Below are 9,358 nucleotides of genomic sequence, written 5' to 3' on the forward strand. Positions count from 1 at the left end.
AACACATTAATGTTATTTTAATATGCCCTCCTTTATTAGGCTATTAATATTTTTACTAAGCAAACATAAATCGATTGAAAACTTTTATTAGTTAATGTCGAAATAAATATATGAATAATGGACAACTAAACTTACAAATAAATAAATAAAACCTCCTAAGATAAAGAAAGACCTCCCCAAAACCTGAATACATTTTAAAAAAATATATTCTTAACCTCAGACAAAAAAATAACAAGCGATCCAATCCACTTTTATTGTGCCGGAAAAACACAAGCCAAGTTAGTAGAAACAACTGGGGCAACCTTGGTCCCTATCGGTTTTACAGTTGTGCCTATTTGCTTGGTGCTGGGCACGGTTGTCCCAGTGGTTTCTTGACACTTGGCTTGTGTTTTTGATATTTCCACTTTAAATGTCTGAGCACTTTTGATACCTTGGCGTTTTTTCACATTTTCAATGTGTTTTTGTTTCAGATATCACTTCTTTTTTTGTTTTTGCTTTATAACAAACACACACATTACGGGAATAGCAAAATTGTTCAATCTATATTGAGCCAATGTATTGCTGTTTGGATAGGGTAAATGTAAACGGTAGCCTAGTCTGTTGAAAGGGTTAAGATATGAACCTGTGTTTGTTACACAAGTAAAATACATTATATATATATATATATATATATATATATATATATATATATATATATATATATATATATATATATATATATATATATATATATATATTATTAGTAACTATGGTAATTGCATATTATAACTATGACTATAACTAAAATGCAAAATGACTGTGCAAATGTATTCATTTATAAGAATCTTATGGAGTGGGTATTAGCTTGTAATGTAAAGCACACTACACAGTGTTCAGTGCAGTACGTTCATGCAACATTTTTGTTCTCCAGTATATCATATTTCAAACACTATGCATTATAATAGCTGAGGGTTCTTATTGCCTCAGGGCACACTGTTCTCTGCTGTCTGTAAGTGCAGCGTGATGAGACAGCAATACTGCTGGTTGCTGCCGACAGCTCCACATGGAAGAGTGGGGCCAGCCTTGCAGCTCGCTGCAGCACCGTTAAAGGGTATTTAAAAGTCACAGTCGTTTTAGGTCGACCACTTACACAGCTCCATCAAGAGCTGGCTGCGATCAATATGAAATTGCAATGGAGTGCATTAAGAAGTACTCGCTTTGCTATTGATTCTCAGCTGGAGGTGTATAATGTCACGGTGCAGTGATTATAGAAATGACTGTACTGGAACATATAAATACATACCTATTTACCACTACAGGACTCCAGCATTTACCAGCACTGAGGAAGCAGCCTGGATTGTGTCAACTAGGGATAGAATGGCTAGTGATTCGACATAGTTTAATAGTTAAGGGGAAAATTGTCAACTAGTTGAAACTTTAAAGAAGCATGTACTAGAAATTCATGCAGTATTTCAGAATGCCTGGTGCTCTGTTTTTGTATGTTGTGTTTTGTAACACTTTGCTGTTTATCATTTTGATTCATTTTTTTCCTCATTAATCATATTGTAAGAAGTAATTTATATGTACATTAACTTCACTTCCCTCCATCTGAAATCGCACGCTTCACAATTACTTTGTTTCAGTTCAAACAACTGTATACAATTGAAATACGGGCAATGCTAGTTCTCTACTAATTTAAACTGAGAACACACAGACTCTTAGATGCTGCTGCTTTGAAACTTACAGTGCTGTTGCCACATCCCAGCTGTTTGCTTAGTTTTTTTTTTTCTTTTCTAAAATAAACCTAAATGAGAAGATGCTGAAACTAAAATGATGCTGCCTTGCTCTCACATCTCATGGGTTCACCGTCCTGTCAGTTCTGACTGGTGATCAGTTGACTATCCATTTCTGAGGTCGACTGCTGCTGTTCTATTCGAATCGTCACCTACTCAAACGTTTTGGGCCTCACCCCGAAAAGTTTTATTGTTTACTTAATTAAATATGTCTCATTATTTAGAAGTAACTCGTTATAGCATCTACAATGTAATTGCAGCAACTTGGATAACAAAGGCGGCCGTCTAATCAGTTAAATATTTATCATTCTTATATGGCCCTTAATTTTAAGAATCAGTAAACCGTTATGATAAGCATTTGCTGTCACTCAGTTTTAAAACTATGGTTCACAACATAACACAGTGGAACGATCACAGTACTGCCACACAGTAATTGTAGGGCAGTAGTGCCACGTGTGAAATCTTTAACAATAACGCCAAAACGAAAATGCTTTTATTTGCGTCAAAATCATTTCAAACTGGTTAATAGACTAGTAAGCACTGGCAAAATCAGCTCAGTTTTATACGGTGCAAAATGTTTAACGTTTTGTTTTGTTTCTGGATACCTGCACGATGCCTGCATTAGTAATTGCATCTACAACGTATTGAGAATAACAATCAACCATTTTGTTACAGACTTTCAACAAGTCTGACACAAACAATTTTGTCTGTTTATTGTTAGACAATTTAATTTGGGAAATATAAAAACCCTCTGGGTTTCTAATCGCATCGTCAATTACAGATTTTTTAAATCCATTGATGGAAATGTCCAGCTACATTTAATGTTTTCAAGCAAACTGGCTTCATCACTGCCATTCTTCTATCCACTTTGATATCTGACACATTATTTCTCTTGTCCAGCACTTCTTTAATCTGTTCTGTATAGAGGGCGGGATCGCTACGATTACTGTATGCAACCCTTTGATTGGTGGAAGTATTATTGGCGATCCAATCAAAACATCCAATACAGCCCAAATAAAGTATCCACCCGTTATACGGTATAGCCTAGGTCAAGGGCAGGCAACCCTGGTCCTGGAGAGCCACAATCCTGCAGGTTATGTACATATCTCTTAATCATCAGTTACTGAATACCTGGAGCAAATGGTAATTCTGACCAATTAAGCCCAATCATTGAGTCAATTAAATCATTAAGAGACTCGGGTAAAACAAAAACCAACAGACCCTGAGGTCGAAACGTATAAGCCATTATTATGTTTGCTGTGGTTTTAAATATGTTTAAATAAAGACTATTGCTTTTACTGAGAATTCCTTGGGGCTTTGGACTTAATTGAAATGTTCAAATTTCTCCTTCGATGGGATTTCTCACTGAAGGAGATTTATATTTATCTGTATCCCAGGACGAGGCAACCCGGATTTTATAAAAAACTGTTCCTGAAATCTTTGGTAGCAAAAGTTTTGCTTCTGTGTATGAGGAAAAAAAGTTACAAGAAATAGATATTTATTGCATTAATTTTTTTGCAAAACTCCAAAAATGTTAATTCAAAAGTGTTCACACCTTTTGATGCTATGATAATATTGTCTGCAAGGTGCTAGAAATTTCAATATGATAATGCAGAACATAATTCTAGAAAAGTCTAGAAATTGCTGGATTGTAGGTAACATTCTTAGAAATTATAAAAGGGTTAGGCATAGGATGATTGGTGTCATTTACCAATAAGTCAATACGGGAAAAAGTAAAGAGCTGTTTGAAGACCTTAGGCAAACAATTATTTATTATCATAAAGCTGGAGAAGGATACAAGAAGATTTCCATACATGTGAGTCCCAATTTTAAGTATTGTTTCTATTATGAAGAAGTACAAGACTTGTGGTACTGTCACAAAGCTCCATCGTTCTGGAAAAAGGATGGTTCTTTCACCAAGAACAAGTAGAAGAATTGTGAGGAAGGTTTATAACAATCCGAGATTGACTGCTGAAGACATTCAGAGTGAGTTAGCTGTAAGTGGGACTGGAGTTTCTATTTCAACCACAGGACAAGCGGAGGCTCCCGAGAGGTGCATCCAGTAAAAGCACTCTGCATGTAGTGCAGGATGCACCCTATAGCTTGGAGATAGCAGGTTTGAATCCAAGCATCCATGTCATTGCCGATCGTGACTAGGAGTTCCCAGGGAGCGGTGCACAATTGGCCGAGCTTAGGTGGGCAGGGTAATCCATGTTTCACCGCTCACCAGCGACCCCTGTGGCTGATAGGCCACCTGCGGGTCTGCAGTGGAGCCATTCAGATCTGTGTTGTCCTCCGGCACTATAGGTTTGATGACTTTGCTGTGGATCCACAGTGAGAAAAAAGATGGCTAGGCAGGGACAAATTTCAGGGGTATGCGTGTGTCAGCCGCCGTTTCCCGAATCACCGGGGGGATTGCAGTGGTGATAATATAATCATCAACACATCAATATAAAACCTATAAAACCATATATATAAAACCTACCTTCTTTTTTAAAGGGACTATTATGTTATGAGTTTTTAACAGAGATTAATAATCAGGGCATTATTTAAATACATGTATATACAAAATTTAAAGCCTTGGATTTTTTGACATACATCTCGATGGGAGGTGTGATTTTGTATTAAAATTGATAGATCTGCTTACAGTTTTTGCAAAATCTGGGACTTTTTCTGGTACAGATGTGTAAAAACTTAGAATAAAGTCTTTGAATAGAACAGCAGCCAAATTCTCAGCACAATGGGAGAGTTAAGTATATAAGCTGTAGATGTCCATTTGACTGTATTGAGCAAAACAAACTAATAAGCTGAAGCAGGCTTTGACTTAGCACAGGTTAAAAGAAAGCATCGATTGCCCCAGTTGTCCAAGAAAAACAATGATTTAGGCTGTAGAGGCCTCTTGTGGAAGGAACCTGTCATTGCAGCAGCCCTGGCGCCAGAATCAGTGGTTTCTGGAAAGGCTTTAGAGTATGTCATGTTTTATACTGTCCTATTAACATTTTACACAGGGGCTCTTACTGCAGTTAGTCAGTGACTGTTTTTATGTATCTATGTCAAAGTGCTTTCACTAGAGTTCAGGAGCTTCTCTTCAGTTCAGTCTACAACTGATTGTTTGAGTAACACAGCCCTTTTAATAGATCTTTGACACCTAGGAGAGAAAACAGTCCATCTCATAAATCCAGCCGACAGGGAGCGAAACAGCAGACCAATTGAGAACAAGGTGCCGTCTCTGAACGAGAACAACTAATGAGAAACACCCCACGTGGACTCAGGCACCGCCCAAAATAAACAAACTAACCAACCACAGGGTTAAAGAGAAAATTACAAAAGTATGAGCATGACACTCAAACAGGGATCCAAACACAAAATCCAAGGTTCTGAAACACAAACCAGTCTTTGAACTGTGACAATCTGGAGATCCAGCCTGTGACCAGCTGGAACAGAGATACCATTTTCAGACAAATATGAGATAACTATTCTAGTGTTTGCTAGAGTCCACTGTGTAAGACGTCTAAAATCCTAAAGTACTTGTAATCAAATCTCTAACTTAGCCCCAACTGATCACCAGAGAAAGAAATTTGAAGTTGACATAAATTGAAATATATTCAATTTATTGAGCTAACAGTGGCGGAGTTTGCGGTGAAATATCCCAGACAAAACCGGACGAAGAGTGCACATATTGTTGGAGGAATTGCTGTTTCAGTGGAATACCTAAATAGTTAATGACTTTTGTTCTTTGCAAAGACATTTGTTTTGTACACTGAACGTGAGAAAGGCAGACCCCGGAACCTGGATCTGTCCTTGCCAGCAGGAGAACCTTCGAGTGCCTGTATTGTTGAAGACATGGATCAGCTGACTTAATTTGATTATCAAATATTAACGAAAGTAAATATTTGTGTTACTAATGATACCCCTGTTAAGACTAACCTTTGTCTTAAATAGCTGTCAGGAATGCAGTTGTAACCTTTAAAGGAATCTCCCACAGATTGCACTGGATTGCTGATCAACCAGCGGGAGTTAGGTGTCATTGTTTATACTTTCTTTTCTGCACTGTTTAGTCAATTTTACCTGAGCACAGCAGCGTGTCCCCTTTAGCCAGTGGAGCACAATTCCTGTCTGACAGCTGTTCTTAAATCTTTACAGGACTCGTGTGGCAGGAATTGATATACTCAAGCTTCCGCCCCTCACCAAGATGGCGCCTCTCCTAAAGGTGACTTAGTTTACTGTCACGTGATCTTGGTGAGGGGCGCCTTGGGTTGACCCAATGCATTTTACTGTCGGGAGGCTGAATTGAAAACCGAAACCCTTTTGTCTCATCACACATGCAAAAGACGTGTACCAAATTCTATTAGAGGCACACTGAGAGCAGTCCAGTACTATGGCTACCAGGACATTCATAAGGGAAGGACAATGCACATGAACCAAGTTAATAATGTATTCTGTGAGTGACCTAGGGAGAGGGACAGGGAGAGGTTATGTCTCATCAGAGTAGATTTGTTGGTATTTGGCGCCCTCTGAAGGTGGTAGAATGAAAAAATGCAATTTCTTTGTGGCTTGGTTTACAGGCAGTTTATTCTCTCCCCATTGGTGTGAGAATAGTCCTCTCGCTATAGGAAATGCACAGCCAAAATATGGTATGGCTAAAAAGGGTGGGTAAATTGCCTTCTCAATACATGGCAACAAGTGCGAAAGCCATACCATATATTCACGAGACTTCTATGGAGGAAGATCTCCATTGGTCTCCAGTATAAGTTATCATCATGTTTCTCTATATCTGACTTTACCTGTGAGAACATCAGAACATAAGAACATAAGAAAGTTTACAAACGAGAGGAGGCCATTCGGCCCATCTTGCTCGTTTGGTTGTTAGTAGCTTATTGATCCCAAAATCTCATCAAGCAGCTTCTTGAAGGATCCCAGGGTGTCAGCTTCAACAACATTACTGGGGAGTTGATTCCAGACCCTCACAATTCTCTGTGTAAAAAAGTGTCTCCTATTTTCTGTTCTGAATGCCCCTTTTTCTAAACTCCATTTGTGACCCCTGGTCCTTGTTTCTTTTTTCAGGCTGAAAAAGTCCCTTGGGTCGACACTGTCAATACCTTTTAGAATTTTGAATGCTTGAATTAGGTCGCCACGTAGTCTTCTTTGTTCAAGACTGAACAGATTCAATTCTTTTAGCCTGTCTGCATATGACATGCCTTTTAAGCCCGGAATAATTCTGGTCGCTCTTCTTTGCACTCTTTCTAGAGCAGCAATATCTTTTTTATAGCGAGGTGACCAGAACTGCACACAATATTCAAGATGAGGTCTTACAAGTGCATTGTACAGTTTTAACATTACTTCCCTTGATTTAAATTCAACACTTTTCACAATGTATCCGAGCATCTTGTTAGCCTTTTTTATAGCTTCCCCACATTGCCTAGATGAAGACATTTCTGAGTCAACAAAAACTCCTAGGTCTTTTTCATAGATTCCTTCTCCAATTTCAATATCTCCCATATGATATTTATAATGTACATTTTTATTTCCTGCGTGCAGTACCTTACACTTTTCTCTATTAAATGTCATTTGCCATGTGTCTGCCCAGTTCTGAATCTTGTCTAGATCATTTTGAATGACCTTTGCTGCTGCAACAGTGTTTGCCACTCCTCCTACTTTTGTGTCGTCTGCAAATTTAACAAGTTTGCTTACTATACCAGAATCTAAATCATTAATGTAGATTAGGAATAGCAGAGGACCTAATACTGATCCCTGTGGTACACCGCTGGTTACCACACTCCATTCTGAGGTTTTTCCTCTAATCAGTACTTTCTGTTTTCTACATGTTAACCACTCCCTAATCCATGTACATGTGTTTCCTTGAATCCCAACTGCGTTCAGTTTGAGAATTAATCTTTTGTGCGGGACTTTGTCAAAAGCTTTCTGGAAATCTAAATAAACCATGTCATATGCTTTGCAATTATCCATTATCGATGTTGCATCCTCAAAAAAATCAAGCAAGTTAGTTAGACACGATCTCCCTTTCCTAAAACCATGTTGACTGTCTCCCAGTACCCTGTTACCATATAGGTAATTTTCCATTTTGGATCTTATTATAGTTTCCATAAGTTTGCATATAATAGAAGTCAGGCTTACTGGTCTGTAGTTACCTGGTTCAGTTTTGTTTCCCTTTTTGTGGATCGGTATTACGTTTGCAATTTTCCAGTCTGTCGGTACCACCCCTGTGTCAAGAGACTGCTGCATGATCTTGGTTAGCGGTTTGTAAATTACTTCTTTCATTTCTTTGAGTACTACTGGGAGGATCTCATCCGGCCCAGGGGATTTGTTTATTTTAAGAGCTCCTAGTCCCTTTAACACTTCTGCCTCAGTTATGCTAAAGTTATTTAAAACTGGATAGGAACTGGATGACATGTGGGGCATGTTGTCAGTATCTTCCTTTGTAAAAACTTGTGAAAAGTAATCATTTAACATATTTGCTATTTTTTTTTCTTCCTCTACGATTTTGCCATTTGTATCTCTTAAACATTTAATCTCCTCTTTGAATGTTCTCTTGCTGTTGTAATATTGGAAAAACATTTTGGAGTTGGTTTTAGCTCCCTTAGCAATGTTCATTTCTATTTCTCTCTTGGCCTTTCTAACTTCCTTTTTGACTTGCGTTTGCAGTTCCGTGTACTCTTTCTGCGTACTTTCTTTTTGGTCCTTTTTTAATGCTCTGTAAAGTGCCTTTTTTCGCTGAATATTTTTTTTTAATTGATCTATTAAACCATTTTGGCAATTTAGTTTTACATTTAGATTTGTCTACTTTAGGGATGTAATTGTTTTACGCCTCTAGTACTACATTTTTGAAGAACAACCATCCTTCTTCTGTGGGTGTTTTCTCTATTTTACTCCAATCTACTTCTGTTAGTCTCTGCTTCATGCCTTCATAGTTTGCTTTTCTAAAATTGTAAACCTTAACTTTAGTCTTTACTTTTGGGGATTTAAAAAACACTTCAAATGAGACCATGTTGTGGTCTGAGTTTGCCAGTGGTTCTCTGACCTCTGTTTTAGTTATTCTATCTTCGTTATTTGAAAAGACTAAATCAAGGCATGCCTCCCCTCTAGTGGGTGCCTTCACAAATTGTGTTAGGAAGCAGTCATTTGTCATTTCCACCATTTCTATTTCATCCTTCGCGCTACCCACCGGGTTTTCCCATTTTATTTGGGGGAAGTTGAAATCCCCCATTAGTATGGCTTCTCCTTTGCTACACACATTTCTAATGTCATTGTATAACAGATTATTGTGCTCACCGTCTGAATCTGGCGGTCTATAGCATGCTCCTATTATTATGCCTTTTGAATTTTTGTCTGTTATTCTGACCCATATTGATTCGGTTTTATTTTCTTTGTCCAGGTTTAACACCTGGCCATCAAAACAGGATGGCTTTGCAGGGGTGACATCAGACCAGAAACACACTCCACAACCAGGACTGGCGGGTGATTATTAATAAATATACCCACCCGCCAGTGGGTATATTTATTAGTAAACAAACAAAAGACACAAAACAAAAGGCGCGTTGGCCAAACAAATAATAAACAGCAGCAAA

The sequence above is a fragment of the Polyodon spathula genome, chromosome 12 (genome assembly GCF_017654505.1).
Source record: "Polyodon spathula isolate WHYD16114869_AA chromosome 12, ASM1765450v1, whole genome shotgun sequence".
Classification (NCBI taxonomy): domain Eukaryota; kingdom Metazoa; phylum Chordata; class Actinopteri; order Acipenseriformes; family Polyodontidae; genus Polyodon; species Polyodon spathula.